Source organism: Moschus berezovskii, chromosome 6, assembly GCF_049115385.1.
Source record: "Moschus berezovskii isolate FMDL1 chromosome 6, NW_MosBer_1.0, whole genome shotgun sequence".
NCBI lineage: Eukaryota > Metazoa > Chordata > Mammalia > Artiodactyla > Moschidae > Moschus > Moschus berezovskii.
In genome coordinates this window covers 19,018,670-19,039,738 of record NC_142465.1, presented here as the reverse complement: position 1 = coordinate 19,039,738, position 21,069 = coordinate 19,018,670, and positions in this window count along the sequence as shown.

Below are 21,069 nucleotides of genomic sequence, written 5' to 3'. Positions count from 1 at the left end.
TGTGTCACCATTGGCAATGCTAAGAAAATTTATTACAGAAAATCTATTGTCAGACAGATTTCCCATTGTTCTGTGCTAAAAGAACAATGGTTACAAAAAGGTGAAAAGGTTTTTCTTCTCTGCATTTTTTTTGAGCTTTAACTGATTAAACAATCATTGCAATTTGCTTTTGATCCACCGTTGAGCCACAATAAGGGAAAAAGAAAACAAGAAACATTTATGACTCTCTCAGTTATAATCATTATGCAAATAATTACTTATATTAACTTAAAAGCCTCTGTGAATATTAAAAGGCTTGCAATTGAATTTTGGGGAAAACATTTTGTTAAATAAAATAAAATAGAAGCAGAAAATTATGTAAGAGTCACATTCTTCAAAATGTTAAAAATTATATTTCTGAAGGCAATGGTTTTTCACCAAAAGTTAAGATTATGTATAATTTAATGGATGTTGTTTTGTCTCTTTCAATCACATAATAAATTCAACTAGGTACACAGTCAGTTTATCGGTTTCCCATTAAGTCACAGTCATGCATATATTTACACTTACTTTATATATAACTGGCAATTCAAAGAACTAAATATCCTTAGTTTTGTTTCTTTTACTCACTCATCAACATGTAAGTGAAAATGTAAGTCAAATTTCAAAAAAGAACTGGTGGCTTAATAATTTGACTGAAGGAAAGAAAATTTTGACGTTAAGTACTATTTGCCTTATAATAAACATAAACAGAGTATCTCAAGAAAAATATAATTCTATCATCTAATATACACTTACACTTCAATGACTTTATTTCCAATTTCCATCTTATTAAAACATTAATTAAAAAGTCAGTATTCAGAGAATGAGCATACAGAAATAATCTTTTGGCTTAGTAATGATTCAGTGAGTACCCTGAATATATTTATCATTGACTGCCATTAATTTTAAAGAAGGGGTCAAATATTTTTCTTCCCACAAATCATCTTACCTGTATCTGCTATTATCTTCAGTTAAGGATTTGAGTGAAGAGTCAACATTTAATTTGAAATTAGTCTTATAATAAAGTTGTAGTAAAGCAATGATGTATCTGTTACTAATTTCAACAGAAACTTAGTGCTTTTTCCTTCCAAACTCCACATCCCCTCTCCACACTCTAAGTATACAAATATTAAACATTGACAAAACTTATCTATTCATCTTAGAAATTTTTAAAAAATTATAAATTACGAAATTTGACCACTTAGACCTACTTAATTAATAATTTAAAAGAATTCTTGTGGAGTTGCACTAAAACAAAAACTCCTCAGCTGATTGGGTGGCACTGTAAATTATGTGCAGGCATTCGGCCAAATTGAAAAATATATAGCTCTTATGTTTGATCTCATTATTTCAATCAAAAGAATTTCTATTAAGGAAATAATTGAGGAGATGAAAAAATGTGTATATTAAAGATATTGATTGTCATTATATAGCACAATTAGAAATTAAATTTCTAGTACTAGGCATTTGGTCAGTAAACTTTTTGTTATCCCAAACCAAATAAATTTCTATGAAGTAAATCTCAAAAACTTTGTATATATATAAAAACTATTTTCTATTTTATATTACATACTGTAAAAGAACAAAAATGACAACATACCTGGGTTAAATTCTTATAAGTTGCATATTCATTTGACATGGAAAAATGAATACATGAAGTTAAAGAGTTATAAGTGTAAAGAGTAATTTTTTGGATTTTGTTTGCATAATAGTTTTTTTTTTTTTTAAAGGAAGGAAAGCTATTTGCCATGGCAAATTTTCCTTCTTTGATGGCAAATATTACTTTTTCATTATACTTGTTTTGTGAACACACATATCACCATTGTATAAAATATCTTGTATCTCCAGAGTTTTGTAACAGTTGAATCAGAAAACCAGAATTGAGTACAGTTATAAAAAGGCAACCATAGCAAAATTATAAGCCATAAAACTAATCAAAATCTATATTTTCACAACATTTTAATTCTTTCTAATAGGCTTATAGAATACAAAATTAATGAAATAAATTGCAAAATTTTATTCATTGGTAATAAGTAGGGTTTGACATTATACAATGTTATCCCCTATCAGAGAAAGGAAGATACTAGCATAAACATGAAACTGTGACTCCTTCCTTTTTAAAGTATGGTCCCATTAGGATCTAATATATAATGCCTAGAAATTCTGCAAAGATTTCAAGAACATCACTACAAGCCTGTTTAATTTCTCTCTTTGTGAAAAAATGTTTTTTTTGTGGGTAGTATTTTTCAGTTCAGTTCAATTCAGTCACTCAGTCATGTCCAAATCTTTGTGACCCCATGAATCACAGCACGCCAGGCCTCCCTGTCCATCACCAACTCCTGGAGTTCATTCAAACTCATGTCCATCGAGTCAGTGATGCCATCCAGCCACCTCATTCTCTGTCGTCCCCTTCTCCTCCTGCCCCCAATCCCTCTCAGCATCAGAGTCTTTTCCAGTAAGTCCACTCTTTGCATGAGGTGGCCAAAGTATTGGAGTTTCAGCTTTGGCATTAGTCCTTCCAGTGAATACCCAGGACTGATCTCCTTTAGAATGGACTGGTTTAAAATATAGAATTATATAACATACTGAACATTTCATTTCTAAAATGGAATAGCCTTTATTTGTTTAGGGCACTTACTACCCCAACTGCTGTCTGTTTCACACATCTGGATACCAGTGTTCTCTTCATACCATTTATCTTTGTGTTCACAACCATAAGGATAGTTTAATAGAGCCTTGAATTAAAACTTTACATTCATACATTTCTATTCTGTCACTGAATCAATAAGTATTTCTATTCTGGTAAAGAAATATTGCAAATTAATGTTGCTGCTCAAACAATGGGCTTTACTTGGCTGACGGCCATTATCAACACAATTTTCTCCACTTGTCATTTAGCCAAATTTTCATCAAAGAATATTTTAGTCACTGGTGATATAGGCTTAGTCAAATGGAATTAGACCTAAAAAAGTAATGTGTGGCAATACAGCCTAATGACTTTTTGATTTTACCCTTTATGTAAGTAAACCCTGTTCTGTTTACTACTTTTTCATTCTACTGTTTTCCTCCCTGTCCCTTGCACAGTTCCAGTCTCATCTTTCAACTGTGAATGTACTGATTTTAGCTGACAAGAAATGTTTAACCCATGCCTTATAATTGACATGTAATTTATGGTCTAAACTAAGACACTTTGAAAGGGAAAGACAGAGTTACTAATAACTTGAGGACAACTGGTCTGAACTGGACTGACTGAGACCCAGACAAACTGAGAAACATGTGGCTGCCCTGCCTTTGTGGTTCCTACACACTTTGCTCCATGGACTTCAAACTCTCTGCTCCATAATAATGTTTCAACATCAAAAAACAAAACAATAACAACAATGTCTAAAATACCTCCAAAGTTAGATAACAATCCCACAAAAGGATACCCAGGCTAGAATTACTGCTTATATTGATTTAAACAAAAAAAAAAGACACAAATGGTGTGTCTAAAGTTTTCTAGTTAATTAGGTGATACAAATCTTTATAATTCAATAGGTCCTATGCTTCACCCCAGATGGTACCAAAATGTCACTAGAAACTCAATGTTGTTTTTCACCTGGTTATTCATTAAAAGAAGACAGTCATTTTATTTAAATGATCTTTTAAGAGTATTACATTTGAGGTATTTGATGTCACAGGCTTTTTGCTAAACTTTATTCCATACAGTAAAATGAAAATGCTTGCTAGTATTCTATAATTTAAGAATCTCATTTGGATTTTTTTTTTCTTATTCAATTTCAGAACTTAGGGAATCCAGTGGAGAAATGTGGCTAATTATAAAACACCAAGAGCCTGTGGCTTTGTGTTGAAATTGGTAAGACTGTGCCTCAGGGGAAATAAAGAATGTTCTCATGTCTAAGAAAGAAGTATTTAGCTTTCAATAACCTGGGAAGAGTGTAAATTGACATGACCTAGAGAATCACCGGTATTTCAGTGACTTCATGGATAGTCTCCCATTGTTCTGCTATGATAGCTCTACAGAAGAATCAGAAAGCTACTTTACCTTTACAAAAAAAGTGATGGAATAAAATATTTGAAAAGACTGGGAAAACCAGGATCCCAAAAGAAAGGTACATTCTCAGCTCCTAAGCAAAATTGTCCAGTATTTTCTCTATATTGGAAGTTTTAAAGTGAATGAAGTATTACAAGTTAAAACTTAAGGTGAGCATAAGTCATATACAAAGTCTGGAAGAAACATATGACCCCATATGCTTCTTTGTAAGAAGGAGGCACACCATCCTGGGAGGTAGTATTCTTGAAGAAACTCACCTTAAGCTTAGCCACTATCAATAATACAGTTTACAAAAACAAAACTTGATTGGAAATTGGAGGTTTAACAGAAAGAGACCTGCCTGTCCCTTTCATATTATACTGCTCAATGCTACCAAATACATCTTTGATAATCATTAAAATTCCTAAAAGTCACGAATAAGTGTACTTGCAAAATACAGTAGAATATGAGGACAGATATTCTCTGTTGATATTCCTGGGTTTAATATTTATTTTATATATATGAAACAAAAAATGAGAATACTGATAAAATGTTTAATTTAGGTTTTTTACAAAAGCAATGGTTGGCCCCCAAAATGAATCTTATATTCCACTACTTTTTTTAGGGCTTAACAGAAAATGGAACACATAGGATGTGTGTAAGGGCTTCCTCTTTAGAACAATTTGTGAACTGATCAAAATCAGCATGGGGATCATAGTCCAGAACTAGTTTATGAGCTTACCCTCATCTAAGTCCTAGAGATTCCTAACTTTGTCTCCTCAAAAGTGAAAGTGTTAGTTGCACAGTCATGCTGACTCTATGCATCCCCCATCGACTGGAGTCCACCAGGCTCCTCTGTCCATTGAATTCTCCAGGTAAGAATATTGGAGTGGGTAGCCACTCCCTTCTCCAGGGAATCTTCCCGACTCAGGGATTGTACCTGGGTCTCCCGCACTGCAGCAGAGTCTTTACCATCTGAGCCACCAGGGAAGCCGCTTTTCTCTTTAAATATGATGTCAGGTCCCAGAGCCATTTTTCAATCTCGCCAATGCCTGGTAACTCTCTGACAAATTTTAGACACTCACTGCCTACTCTCCTGCCTGGTGTTACATTCATTCCATCACAATGTTAATCCTGGTTATACAAATCACACAATAGCAGGGTTCTTACAATTTCACACCCATCATTAGAAACATTTAATGATTTTGTTTATTAATAAATTAAATATCATTTTTTTAATGGAATGGAAGACTTGGTTCGCAACACCCAAACCTTTCTTCTAATCTTATTTGCCAAACAACTCCACCAAACCCAATTTTCCAATGCATTCAATAGCATCCAGCACCTCTTGCCTTTTTTCATGTTCCAATTCATTTTTACTTATACTTACACATCCTAGGATATTTTCAAAAATCGTTTAAAATAAACCTTTCCCCTTGTTAAAAATAAGACAATAGGCTCCAGATGTAGTCATTTATGCTAAGCTGCACATGACCAAACCAAGATGTACTTACAATTTCAGCTCTCCCAGAAATGGAACGTTATACCAGTCAATTAGGTATCTCCTGATTAGAAGTGAGGAAATGTGCCCAAAGATCCCAGTCAATCCCTGAAGGAAAGTTACCTCGTAATAACCAACCAACTATTGCCTAGTATAACTTTCTGGCTCCTGCTCCCTTCTGTCTACAAAATTCTTTAATTTTATATAGCTTCTCAGAGCTACTTTCTATATATTAGATTGGATGCTGCTTGATTCAAATTTATCTCTGAATGAAGAGATGGAGCCAAAGTAAAAACAACACCCAGTTCTGGATGTGACTGGTGATGTAAGTAAAGTCTGATGCTGTAAAGAGCAATATTGAGTAGTCACCTGGAATGTGAGGTCTATGAATCAAGGCAAATTGGAAGTGGTCAAACAAGAGATGGCAAGAGTGAACATCGATATTTTAGGAATCAGTGAACTAAAATGGACTAGAATGGGTGAATTTAACTCAGATAACCATTATATATATTATTGTGGGCAAGAATCCTTTAGAAGAAATGAAGTAGCCATCATAGTCAAAAAAGAGTCAATGTAGTACTTGGACGCAATCACAAAAATGACAGAATGATCTCTCTTCATTTCCAAGGCAAACTATTCAGTATCACAGTTATCTAAGTCTATTCCCTGACCAGTAATGCTGAAGAAGCTGAAGCTGAATGGTTCTATGAGGACCCACAAGATCTTCTAAAACTAACACCCAAAAGAAGATGTCCTCTTCATTATAGGGGACTGGGATGCAAAAGTAGGAAGTCAAGAAACACCTGGAGTAACAGGCAAATTTGGCCTTGGAGTACAGAATGAAACAGGGCAAAGGTTCATAGAATTTTGCCAAGAGAATGCACTGGTCATAGAAAACACACTCTTCCAACAACACAAGAAAAGACTCTACACATGGACAATGTGTATCACCAGATGGTCAATACCGAAATCAGATTGATTATATTCTTTGCCACCAAAGATGGAAAAGTTCTATACAGTCAGCAAAAACAAGACCGGGAGGTGACTATGGCACGGACCATCAACTCCTTATTGCCAAATACAGACTTAAGTTGAAGAGAGTAGGGAAAACCAGTAGATAATTCAGGTATGACCTAAATTAAATCCCTAATGATTATACAGTGGAGGTGACAAATAGATTCAAGGAATTAGATCTGATAGACAAAGTGCCAGAAAAACTATGGACAGAGGTTCATAACAGTGTACAGGAGGCAGTGATTAAGACCAACCCCAAGAAAAAGAAATGCTAGAAGGCAAAACGGATCCTTAAGGAGGCATTACCAATGGCTCTGAATAGAAGAGAAGCAAAAAGCAAAGGAGAAAAGGAAAGATATACACATTTGAAATGCAGAGTTCCAAAGAATAGCAAGGAGAGATAAGAAAGCCTTCCTAAGCGATCAGTGCAAAGAAATAGAGGAAAACAATAGAATGGGAAAGTCTAGAGATCTCTTCAAGAAAATGAGAGGTATCAAGGGAATATTTCATCCTAAGATGGGCTCAATAAAGGACAGAAATGGTATGGACCTAACAGAAGCAGAAGATGTTAAGAAGAGGTGGCAAGAATACACAGAAGAACTATCCAAAAAAAGATCTTCATGACCCAGATAATCATGATGGTGTGATCACTTACCTACACCCAGACATCCTGGAATGCAGAGTCAAGTGGGCCTTAGGAAACATCACTATGAACAAAGCTAGTGAAGGTGATAGAATTCCAGTTGACCTATTTCAAATCCTGGAAGATGATGCTGTGAAAGTGCTACACTCAATATGCCAGCAAATTTGGAAAATTCAGCAGTGGCCACAGGACTGGAAAAGGTCAGTTTTTCATTCCAATCCGAAAGAAAGGCAATGCCAAAGAATGCTCAGACTACCACACAACTGCACTCATCTCACATGCTAGTAAAGTCACGCTAAAAATTCTCCAAGCCAGGCTTCAACAGTACATGAACCGTGAACTTCCAGATTTTCAAGCTGGATTTAGAAAAGACAGAGGAACCAGAGATCAAATTGCCAAGATCTGTTGGATCATGAAAAAACAAGAGAGTTCCAGAAAAACATCTATTTCTGCTTCATTGACCATGTTAAAGTCTTTGTGTGGATCACAACAAATTGTGGAAAATTCTTAAAGAGGTGGGAATACCAGACCAACTGATGTGCCTCTTGATAAAACTGTATGCCAGTCAGGAAGCAACAGTTAGAACTGGACATGGAAAAACAGACTGGTTTCAAATCAGGAAAGGAGTATGTCAAGGCTGTATACGGTCACCCTGCTTATTTAACTTAAATGCAGAGTACATCATGAGGAACGCTGGGCTGGATGAAGCACAAGCCAGAATCAAGATTGCCAGGAGAAATATCAGTAACCTCAGATATGCAGATGACACCACCCTTATGGCAGAAAGCGAAGAAGTAATAAAGAGCCTCTTGATGAAAGTGAAAGAGGAGAGTGAACAAGTTGGCTTAAATCATAACATTCAGAAAACTGAGATCATGGCATCTGGTCCCATCACTTCATGGCAAATAGATGGGGAAACAATGGAAACAGTGAGAGACTTTATCTTTTTGGGTTCCAGAATCACTGCAGATGGTGACTGAAGCCATGAAGTTAAAAGTTGCTTGCTTCTTGGAAGAAAAGTTATGACCAACCTAGACAGCATATTAAAAAACAGACATTACTTTGCCAACAAAGGTCCATCTAGTCAAAGCTATGGTTTTTCCAGTAGTCATGTATGGATGTGAGAGTTGGACTATAAAGAAAGCTGATCGCAGAAGAATTTATGCTTTGAACTGTGGTTTTGGAAAAGACTCTTGAGAGTCCTTTGAACTGCAAGGAGATCCAACTAGTCCATCCTAAAGGAAAGAAGTCCTGAATAGTCATTGGAAGGACTGATGTTGAAGCTGAAACTCCCAATACTTTGGCCACCTGATGTGAAGAACTGACTCTTTTGAAAAGACCCTGATGCTGGGAAAGTTTGAACAGGGGAGAAGGGGACGACAGAGGATGAGTGGCTGGATGACATCACCAACTCAATGCACATGAGTTTGATTAAACTCTGGGAGTTGGCAGAGTTTACTTATGCCTGGGACGCCTGGCTTGCTGCAGTCCATGGGGTCGTACAGAGTCAGACACGACTGAGCGACTGAACTGAACTGAAATAAACGTAAAATTTTTAATATGTCTCCTAAAAGCAATTCATAGCTTCCCATTTGAACATGCGTTCTGCTTGTTTATAACTTCTTAGTTTTCTTTGATTAAAAAAATAAAAACAGACTGTGCTTTTATTTTAGGAATATATTCTTGAAATAAGATCTGGTTCTTATTCTAACCCCATGCTGAACTGAATTTTTAGAAATTGTTTTTAATTAATTTAATACATTTCCATTTAACTTAAAAATGATTGGAAAGTGGACACATGATACTCATAGGTAGATTAAAAATTTGACTTAGTATATTCATAGTTTAGTCAGCAAATGTATTATCTGTGCATGTGTCCATGCTTAGTTGTTCATTCTTGTCCAGCTCTTTGTGACCCTATGGAATGTAGCCTACCAGGCTCCTCTGTCCATAGGATTCTCCAGGCAGACATATAGGAGTGGGTTGCCATGACCTCCTCAGGGCATCTTCCCCACCCAGAAATTGAACCCGTGTCTCCTGCGGCTCCAGCATTGCCAGTGGACTCTACTCACTGGGTCACCTGGGATGCCCATTATTTTTTATTATTAATAAAATGTTCCTATACATTTTTTGAAGAGAGCTATTAGATGTTACAATTAAACACAGTTTTAAATCTAGCATTCAATGACAGAATATGTCAGGTGATTATTTATTAAAAGTCTATGATTTGATGATACAGCATGAAACAAAACAGAATTTCCCTTTGCTTACAGATGTTACAGTGAGGAAGACAGACAAAAAGCCAATAAAAAAACGAAGTAGTTTCAGAGTGCAACAAGTGCAATAAAGGAACTAAAGCAGAAATCAGAAAAATAGATAATATGAAATTAATTGTAAAGCTATATATATATATATACCTGGTTTGAGATAGTCTGTCTTAATTAAGAGTGTTTACTTTTTTTAGAATAATTAAGATATGCTAGTTGAGAGATAATTTTATCTTTCCATTATACCTGTGTGATACACAGCTAAAAAGATAGTTGTGTTACATGTCGATGACAATTAACTAGCCAAATTGGAATAGCAGGTGGTGCAATTAAGTATAATATTAAGTTAGGAGGCCACAAAATTATAAAAAAAAAATATCTCTATGCAATTATGGATTATGAGTTTGGAGTACACACTGAAACAACAGCTTAAAGGTCATTCATATAATAATCTGGAAACCCATACAATTCATTACATTTCATTAGTGAAAATTAGCAATATGTTATAAGGTTTCTAATATACAGGAATAAAAATTATGGAGGAGCAGATGATTCAAAAGATCATTAGTGAACACCTCCACACTGAGTCAACTCCAGTGCTTTGGGGAACAAATGATATTGCAAGACAGCAACTGTTTAGAAGGAACACAGAGACGTGTTCTTGATTTAGTAACTAATAAAACCACAATTTAAAATTTTAAACCAACTCTAAAACTTGCCTGTGCTTTGTTTAAAGACCCTCAAAGATAAACATTCTCAAATATATATATATATATTTAAAAGATGTAGAGATTGTAAAAAGTGGTTTTCTTTCCTTCTAGTAAACTCAAAGATATTATTGTATAAAGCAACAATAATAGCAATTTATCCCTAAATATTTTAGCAGATTCACAATTACAGATGAGGGATAAAATGTTACTCAATAAAACCAGTGAAGGTACCTGGAGCTGATTTCCAATCCAGTAATTATTTTATTGAAAGAACATTGTGTTCTCAAGAGAAATGTTGGTTTTAAATCATTTATAAATTGTACAACATAATTTTTATTTAAATCATTCATCAAAGGAAAATGAAAAAAAAATAGTACGCTAAATTCAGGGTTCCTGTGTTCACTTATATAAGTTATATTAACTTTTTTTCCCCATGAACAAACACTGAAAATCCTCAGTACATTGAGAGAGACACAAACCAGGCTTTAAACAGCTATGTATACAGTTCTAATTACTGCTTATCAGCTCTAATAAGCTGGAGAAGGAAATGGCAACCCACTCCAGTGTTCTTGCTTGGAGAATCCCAGGGACGGGGGAGCCTGGTGGGCTTCCGTCTATGGGGTCACACAGAGTCGGACATGACTGAAGTGACTTAGCAGCAGCTTTCTAAATATGCTACAAACCTATTTTTATATATATAATAATCTTTAAACTCTTCTCCCATCTTGCCTACCACTGCCTTCCAAAAACAGTTGACAGAAATAACCTTGTTCAGTTGGTCCTAATCAATTGAAAATCTTTGTGCTCTTGCTTCCTTTTAGATGCTGTGATGCATTTGTTAGTAAAATTTTAACACCTTACTATCCTTACTTGTATTCTGTAGCAGAAAACCACAGAAAGCTCTGCATATTTCTTACACTGGCCCTTTTATATAAGATGAGCAGACACTGAACTAATCAGTACTTTTCAACAGACATTATCATTGGTGAGCAGGACCTTTAAAAGTCAAGTGCATTTAAGAAATCCTCATCTATACATGTAGCAAGCACCTTTGAGATACTCAAGGCTATGTGCATTGTTTCAAGATGTTCTCATGGTTTTCCTTGGCTTTCTGGCCCTAGTTCACTGTTGCCACATCCTGGATGTGACTAGTCATATCAAACGACGGGATGATACGTGATCCATTGACATAGCACACAGCAAGGAATGGAGGAGGGAGCAATTCCTGGGTGGGAGTTAAGAGAGAACTGTTAAGAGAACAATTCTTGATGCACAGAGCTTGGTGATGACAAGGGACATTCTAAACAAAGAAGTGGGAGATGGAATAGCAAATCTGAAAGACATTTAAAATGGACTCATTACAGGGTCTGGAGACTGATCGAATGGACATGGGTAATAACTGTCCAATTTGCTTTACTCCCTGCAATCATATTATGACTCACAATATGAACCCATCACTTCAAGTGGGTTTATAGCCTAACTCTCTCTGCTCACCTTACCAATTATCACCCCCCACGATGATGCATGTTTGCTTCTAATGTGCCTTCCTTTCCCTACTTTCTACTTATTTTATTTTTATTTAGCTTTTCTGCACTATGAAAATCATTCTTCCTCCACAAGCATGCCAAATATCTTCATTGATCTCTCCCTTTTTAATTCAAAAATCAAATAGAATCTGTATTGGAATACATACTGACTTGTCAGTGGTATTGCCATTCTCCTTGATATAACACTCTCTCCTTTACTTTATTCCCTCTCTTCCAAAACTTCTGCCATTTCCTCCCCAAAACTGCATCTCCATTTATACTTTTCAATTCCATCACTCTGCTCCCTCCTGTCTGCGGTCTAGTTTCCTCACACCTGAGTGACTACAAGAGCTATCTAGCAGAACTCCCTGGTCTAAAATAAACAGAGCTTTCAGACTTTCAGATTTGCTGCAAGTCACTATGCATCAGACTCTGAGCATTGCCACTAAAAATCCTCATAACAAGCCCACAATCCCACCTTATGTGTGAATAAGACGGCTGAATTCTTCAATTACGGTAGGAAGGAAACACAGTTTAAGTTAAAAGTCCTAACCACAAATCTGTGCTCTTCATACTACATACAGAACCATCATCCTCTCAGAGTATCTTGCACATCACTTAAGAGTAAATTTGAAAAAAAATCTTTTACTATATTATAAGAGGAATAAAAAACAGAACAAAACAAAAGCAAACCAAGTATAGCAGAATATGCCTTCTAGAAGAGTGATGTAATTCCTCTTTTGAGTTGATGGGCCTATGTTTTTTTAATAAAAGAAAGAAAGTGTTTATCACAGATAGACAAGGGTGAAACAAAGACAGCATGTCTTTGTTCTGTACAACAGAAAGGGAAAATATATTGGTTCCAACCAACCAAGGGAAAAAAGAAGGAGGAGAAGGATCTATAACATAGAGACAGGTAAAAGAAAAATCTGTAAGAAAGTGATGGGCCTAAACCAGGACCTATGAAAGGAAAGAAAGTGTAAGTGTTAGTTGCTCAGTCATGTCCAACTCTGCGACCCCATGGACTGTAGCCTGCCAGGCTCCTCTGTCCATGGAATTCTCCAGGCAAGAATGCTGAAGTGGGTAGCCATTCCCCTCAGGGACTGAACCCAGGTCTCCCATATTGCAGGCAGATTCTTTACCATCTGAGCTAGCAGAGAATCACTTATAGGAAACTTTGTGTAGAGAACTCATGAATTTGTATGAAATGGCATGCCTGGAATTAACTTTTGAAATTACTTCTTGCTTGTTTTATAATTCTACATTTTCCCCAAATTTTTCCATAAAAGACAAATATAAATGGCAGTGTTGAGTTGGTGGTGATTTGCAGAAATAATCATAGATCTCAAATTGCTATAAGGAGAGAAAAGCCTCAGATTCAAGAGTACTGCCAGGAGAGAGCAGAAAAGTCTGGAGACTAGTGAACTGATGGCTAGCTTTCCTCCAAATATCATAGGGGATTAAGTTATAAATTTGTTATTGTTGTTCAGTCTCAGTAGTGTCCTACTCTTTCGACTCCATGCACTGCAGCATGCCAGGCTTTCTTGTCCTTCACTATCGCCTGGAGTTTGCTCAAACTCATGTCCATTGAATCAGTGAGGCCATCCAACCATCTCTTCCTTTGTCGACCCCTTCTCTTCCTGCCTTCAATCTTTCCCAGTGATCAGGGTCTTTTCCAATGAGTTTTCTTTCTGCCATTGGGGTGGTGTCATCTGCATATCTGAGGTTATTGATATTTCTCCCGGTAGTCTTGATTTCATTCAGCTTGAGCTTCATCCAGCCTGGCATTTGCATCACATGCTCTGCATAGAAGTTAAATAACAAGGGTGACAATATTCAGCCTTGATGTACTCCTTTACCAATTTTGAACCACTTAGTTGTTCCATGTCCAGTTCTAACTGTTGCTTCCTGACCTGTGTACAGGTTTCTCAGGAGGCAGGTAAGAAGGTCTGGTATTCCCATCTCTTGAAGAATTTTCCACAGTTTGTTGTGATCCACACAATCAAATGCTTTAATGTAGTTAATGAAGCAGAAGCAGATGTTTTTCTGGAAGTCTCTTTTTTTATCTATGATCCAACAGGTGTTGGCAATTTGATCTCTGGTTGCTCTGCCTTTTTAAATCCAGTGTGAACATCAGGAAGTTCTTGTTTCACATACTATTGAAACCTAGTTTGAAGGATTTTGAGTATTACCTTGCTAGCATATGAAATGAGTTCAGTTGCCTGGTAGTTTGAACATTCTTTGGCATTGCCTTTCTTTGGAATTGGAATGAAAAATACCATTTCCAGTCCTGTGGCCACTGCTGAGTTCTCCAAATTTGCTGGCGTATTGAGTGCAGCACTTTTACAGCATCATCTTTTAGAATTTGAAATAGCTTAGCTCGAATTCCATCACCTCCACTAGCCTTGTTTGTAGTAATGTTTCCTAAGGCCCACTTGACTTCACACTCCAGGATATCTGGCTCTAGGTGAGTGATCACACCATCGTGATTATCTGGGTCATGAAAATCTTTTTTTATATAGTTCTGTGTATTCTTGTCACCTCTTCTTAATATCTTCTGCTTCTGTTAGGTCCATACCATTTCTGTTCTTGACTGTGCCTATTTCTTCATGAAATATTCCCTTGGTATCTCTAATTTTCTTGAAGAGATGTCTAGTCTTTCCCATGCTGTTCTTTTTTTTTTTAATTTTTATTGGAGGCTAATTATTTTACAATATTATATTGGTTGGTTTTGCCATACATTGACATGAATCCACCCCGGGTGTACATTAGTTCCCCCTCCCGAACCCCCCTCCCACCTCCCTCCTCCCCTTATCCTCCCTCTGGGTCATCCCCGCATACCAGCCCCGAGCATCCTGTAACATGCATCGACCCTGAACTGGCGATTCGTTTCACATATACATGTTTCAATGCCATTGTCCCAAACCATCCCACCCTCACCCTCTCCCACAGAGTCCCAAAGACTGTTCTATACATCTGTGCCTCTTTTGCTGTCTCGTATACAGGGTTATCATTTCCATCTTTCTAAATTCCATATATATTCGTTAGTATATTGTATTGGTGTTTTTATTTCTGGCTTAATTCACTCTGTATAATAGGCTCTAATGAGGTGGATGAAACTACAGCCTATTACCCATTCTATTCTTTTCCTCTATTTCTTTATATTGTTCACTGAGGAAGGCTTCATTATCTCTCCTTACTATTCTTTGGAACTCTGAATTCAGATGAGTATATCTGTCCTTTTCCCCTTTGCCTTACACTTTTCTTTTTATCTATTTGTGAGGCCTCCTCAGACAACCATTTTGCCTTCTAGCATTTCTTTTTCTTGGGGTTGGTCTTGATCACCACCTCCTGTACACTGTTATGAACCTCTATCCATAGTTTTTCTGGCACTCTGTCTATCAGATCTAATCCCTCTATTTGTCATATCCACTGTATAACCAAAAATGATTTGATTTAGGTCATACCTGAATAACCTAGTGGTTTTCCCTACTATTTTCAGTTTATGTCTGAATTTGGCAATAAGGAGTTCATGATCTGAGCCACAGTCAGCTTCAAGTCTTGCTTTTGCTGACTGTATAGAGCTTCTCCATCTTTGGCTGCAAAGAATATAATCAATCTGATTTCGGTGTCGACCATCTGGTGCTGTCCATGTGTAGAGTCTTCTCTGATGTTGTTGGTGTGCTATGACCAGTGCGTTCTCTTGGGAAAACTCTTGGCCTTTGCCTTGCTTCATTCTGTACTCCAAGGCCAAACTTTCCTGTTACTCCCAGTATCTCTTGACTTCCATTTTTGTATTCCAGTCCCCTATGATGAAAAGGACATCTTTTTTTGGTGTTAGTTCTAGAAGGTCTTATAGGTCTTTATAGAACCATTGAACTTCAGCTTCTTTGGCATTAGTGGTTGGGGCATAGACTTGGATTACTATGATATTGGATGGTTTGCCTTGGAAATGAACCAAAATCATTCTGCCATTTTTGAGATTTCACCCAAGTACTGCATTTTGGACTCTTTTGTTGTTTATGAGAGTTACTCCATTTCTTCTAAGGGATTCTTGCCCACAGTAGAAGATATAATAGTCACCTGAATCAAATTTGCCCATTCCCGTCCATTTTAGTTGACTGATTCCTAAAATGTCGATGTTCACTATTGCCATCTCTTGTTTGACCACTTCCAATTTACCTTGGTCATGGACCTAACATTCCTATGCAATACTCTTCTTTACAGCATTGGACTTTACTTTCCCCACTGGACACAACCACAACTGGGCTCAGCCTCTTCATTCCTTCTGGAGCTATTTCTCCACTCTTCTCCATATTGGACACCTACTGACCTGGGCGGGGTGTGAGGGTGGGGTTTCATCTTTCAGTGTCATATCTTTCTGCCTTTTTGTACTGTTCATGGGGTTAGTTTTCTGTAATCGTGGTTTTCATTCTGTCTGACCTCTAATGGATGAGGATAGAGGCTTGTGCAAGCTTCCTGATCAGAGGGACTGGCTGTGTAGAAAACAGTCTTGTGCTGGTGGGCAAGGCCATGTTTCCCAGGTGGCACTAGTGGTAAAGAACCTGTCTGCCAATGCAGGAGACTTAAGAAATGTGGGTTCAATCCATGGGTCAGGAAGATATCTTGGAAAAGGGAATGGCAACCCACTCCAGTATTCTTGCATGGAGGATCCCGTGGACAGAGAAGCCATGTGAACTACAGTCCACAGCATCACAAAATGTCAGACATTTCATAGGTCGAGAAACGAAAAGCAGGAATGGTTACTTTCTTGGTTAAATTTCATTAATTCAAGGATGAGAATGAATGAGACCCAAAGGCACCATGAATAGGGAGCTTTTCCAACCACTATGTATAACATAAATAAGGTACATGATATAATGTATAGCACAAGTATAATAGCCAATACTTCAGAATAACTATAAATGGAACATAACCTAAAAATTGCAAATCACTGTATTGTGCACACAAAACTATTATGATATTACAAATCAACTATATGGTTAATAAAAAATATTTAAACCAAAACGTTTTCACTGGCTAATTATAGAAGTGTAAGTGACAGGTTTGAAACCCCAGTGTTAACTTGAAGATGGAGGTGGTCAAATGGAAAGGACCTGAGCATGGCCTCTAGAAATTCTTTAGGAGGAAAAACTTCAGGATCTAAGACTAGAAACTGCACAGAGCTAGATTCTGCCAACTGTCTAGATGTGCTTCTAGAAGGTTCTTTCCCAGCTCCTCCTAATTAGAAATCAGCCCTGAAGAATACTTGATTTCAGCCTCATAACTGAGCAGAGAACCTAGCCCCATTTTCTTGTAATTTTGGTGTAGAAAAATTATGCACTAATAAACGAGTGCTGTTTTAAATTTCTAAATTTGTGAAAATTTATTATCCAGCATTAGAAAACAAATATAAGAACAATTTAAGCAGTGACAATAGTACATTCAGGCTTCTATAGATTCAAAATTAATTCCAAATTATAAAAATGTGTAATGTTCTTATATGTTCAACACCTTCTAACCTTTGGTCTTAAAGATTTTTAAATATTCATTAAAATATCTTGTTATTCTATAGTAGCATACCTTTGAGAGCAATTAAATTTCTGCATCATGTGTTATTAGTGTAGTAAAAGTGATTAATGTGCAATTACAACTCACCAAGGAACCCCTCTCTAAATTACATATAACCTCTAGGAACCAATTTTGCCAATAATAAATCAATTATCATTGCTGTTTGAAAAGTGAGTCCATGTACACAGAAAAATGTAATCACGAAATAGATATACAGTATATGGGAAAGGAATGTTAATAAACATGCATGTTAATGGATGGGTAATTGTTTCAACTTTCAACTGAGTTGAACATTGGGTTCCTTTGAAATAGTTCCTTTAAAATGGGGACACTGGTGCAGTAATTAGGAAACAACCACATTGGAAAAAGAAATTTTGAACAATGTGGAAAATCTGTATGGAAGACTTCCTTCCCCCTATTTAGAACTGCAAAGATCTAAAATATCCACTAGTCTAATTATCATGAAAGCCATATTTACATCTGAAAAAAGACCACATTTCCTGCAATTATACTATAAACAAATTTGAGTAATAGTAATTAGGAACAGAAACTGAAATAAAATTGTAATATAGGCTCTAAAATCTGGGTACTTGTAAAAAAGTTTCTATTCTTTAAGGAGCAGTTTGAGGGAAAAGCAAACACAGTAGTACAGAAAGAACAATTTTCAGAGAGCACATTACCTGCACCAGTAAAGGAAAGCCAAGCATATAATACAGGTTGGAGATATTGAACCATTATAAAGGGAAATTACCAGGACAGGATAAGGGCTTTACCAGGTAAGATTACGGAATTACCTAAAAGCTATTACAATCTTCCTAGTTTACCCATTTCAGTAGATTACTCTGTTTGATTTTACAGTCCAGATTTTTAATCTTAGTTCACCTTTAAGAGCAGCATCCAACTCAGCTATAAAAGAGAATGTGAAAGTCTCTCAGTCCTGTCTGACTCTTTGCAATGCCATGGACTATACAGTCCATGGAATGCTCCAGACCAGAATACTGGAATATGTAGCCTTTCCCTTCTCCAGGGGATCTTCCCAACCCAGGGATCAAACCCAGGTCTCCCACATTGCAGGCGAATTCTTTACCAGCTGAGCCACAGGGAAGCTCTAGAATACTGGAGTGGGTAGCTTATCCCTTCTCCCTGGATCTTCCCGACCCAGGAATCGAACTGGGGTCTCCTGCATTGCAGGCAGATTCTTTACCAGCTGAGCTACCAGGGAAGCCCAAAAGAGAATGAAATAATGCCACTTGCAGCAATGTGGATGGACCCAGAGATTACCAAACTAAGTGAAGTAAGTCAGAAGGAGAAAGACAAAATACCATTGTTGTTGTTCAGTCACTAAGTCATGTCTGACTTTCTGTGACCCCATGGATGGCAGCACACCAGGCTTCCCTGTCCTCCACTATCGGCCAGAGTTCACTTAAATTCATGTCCACTGAGTCAATGACCCTATGTAACCATCTCATCCTCTGCTGCCTTCTCCTTTTGCCCTCAATCTTTCCCAGCATCAGGGTCTTTTCCAATGAGTCAACTCTTCACATCAGGTGGCAAAAGTATTGAAACGTCAGCTTCATCAACAGTCCTTCCAATGAATATTCTAGGTTTATTTCCTTTAGGATTGAAGTGGTCCACTTGTAGTCCAAGGGACTCTCAGCATCACAATTAGAAAGCATCAGTTGTTCAGCACTTAGCCTTCTTTATGGTCCAACTCTCACATCCGTATATGACTACTGGAAAAACCACAGCTTTGACTATATGAATCTTTGTTGGCAAGGTGATGTCTCTGCTGTCTAATACATTGTTTACGTTTGTCATAGCTTTCTTTCCAAGGAGCAAGCATCTTTTAATTTCATGGTTGCACTCACTGTCCGCATTGGTTTTGGAGCCCAAGAAAATAAAATCTGTCACTGTTTCCACTTTTCCCACTTCTGTTTGCCATGAAGGAATGGGACTGCATACCATGATCTTAGATTTTTGAATGCTGAGCTTCAAGTTTAAAGTACCATATCACTTATATCTGGAATCTAAAATATGACACAAATGAACTTATCTATGAAACAGACCCACAGACATAGAGAACAGACTTGTGGTTGCCAAATGGCAGGGGGCAGGAGAAGGATGGATTGGGAGTTTGGGGTTAGCAGAAGCAAACTATTATACGTAGGGTGGATTAACAACATGGTCCTACTGTGTAGCACATGGAACTATATTCATATCCTGTGATAAACTATAATGGAAAAGAATATGAAAATGAATGTGTGTATATACATAACTGAATCACTGTGCTGTATAGCAGAAATTAACACAACATTGTAAGTCAACTACATTTCAACAAAATAAATTTTTAAATAATAATAATTTTTTTTTCCATTTCAAAATAATTTTTTTTAAAGTGCAGCATTCATGATAGATAACTAGCCATATAACCTTGGCCAAATTGATTTACCTGTCTCTGCCTCTGTTTTCTCACCTATAAAACATTACCTGCAATGAGAGAAGCTAGCTCACAGGATGTGGTGAAGGTCTGATGAACTAATATTTGTGAAATATTTAGAACAGTATAGTGCTATTTGCTCAGTCATGTCCAACTCTTTGCGACCCCTTGGACTGCAACGTTCCAGGCTCCTCTGTCCATGGGATTTCCCAGGCAAGAATGCTGGAGTGAGTTGCCATTTCCTTCTCCAAGGGATCTTCCCAACCCAGGGATTGAACCTTGGTCTCCCACATTGTAGGCAGATTCTTTACCATCTGAGCAATCGGGGAAGTCCCTAGAACAGTATAAGCACTGCGTAAATGTGTGCTACGGCAATGCATGAATGCATTAACACACACATTAACAAATGCTTCGATTGTCTGTTAGCTGGTAGACACATCAGATGTCATGAGTGAAACAGTGTCAGATACAGTCTATTCTTCAAAAAGCTTATAGTCTAGAATGGGTAGATTGATAAATAACAAAGAAATATCAATATTATGTGAGAAGAGATCATAGGAAATTATAAAATGGACATAATAATAACAATAGGCTTCCCAGGTGGATTCCCTCATAACTCAGTTGGTAAAGAATCTGCCTTCAATGCAGGAGACCCCGGTTCAATTTCTGGGTTGGGAAGATCCCCTAAAGAAGGGATAGGCCACCCACTCCAGTATTCTTGGGCTTACCTGGTGGCTCAGCTGGTAAAGAATCTGCCTGCAATGTGGGAGACCTGGGTTCAATCCCTGGGTTGGGAAGATACCCTGGAGAAGGGAAAGGCTGTGTATTCCAGTATTCTGGCCTAGAGAATTCGATGGACTGTATAGTCCATGGGGTCGCAGAGTCAGATGTGACTGAGGGACTTTCACTTTCTTTTACTTTCCCAGGTGATGCTAGTGGTAAAGAACCCACCTGCCAATGCAAGAGACACAAGAGGTACCGGTTCAATCCCTGGGCCAAGAAGATCCCCTGGAGGAGGGTATGGCAACCCATTTCAGTACTCTTGCCTGGAAATCCTGTGGACAGAGGAGCCTGGCAGGCTACAGTCCATAGGGTCACACAGAGTCAGACACGACTGAAGCGACTTAGCACACACAATAATAACAACTATTTCTAAGGTTACCACGAAGTATCTTTGTGATAATTCCTGAAAATATTTTAATACAACTCTTGGTATACTGTAATGACTTAATAAAAGTTAGCTCTTATTGTTGTGTTATAGATTTTTTGTTTCATTCCACCCTTGTCTTCCCACTGGAGCATGAGTTCTTCTGGGAGTTGGGGGGGGACTCATCCTGCCTGCCAAT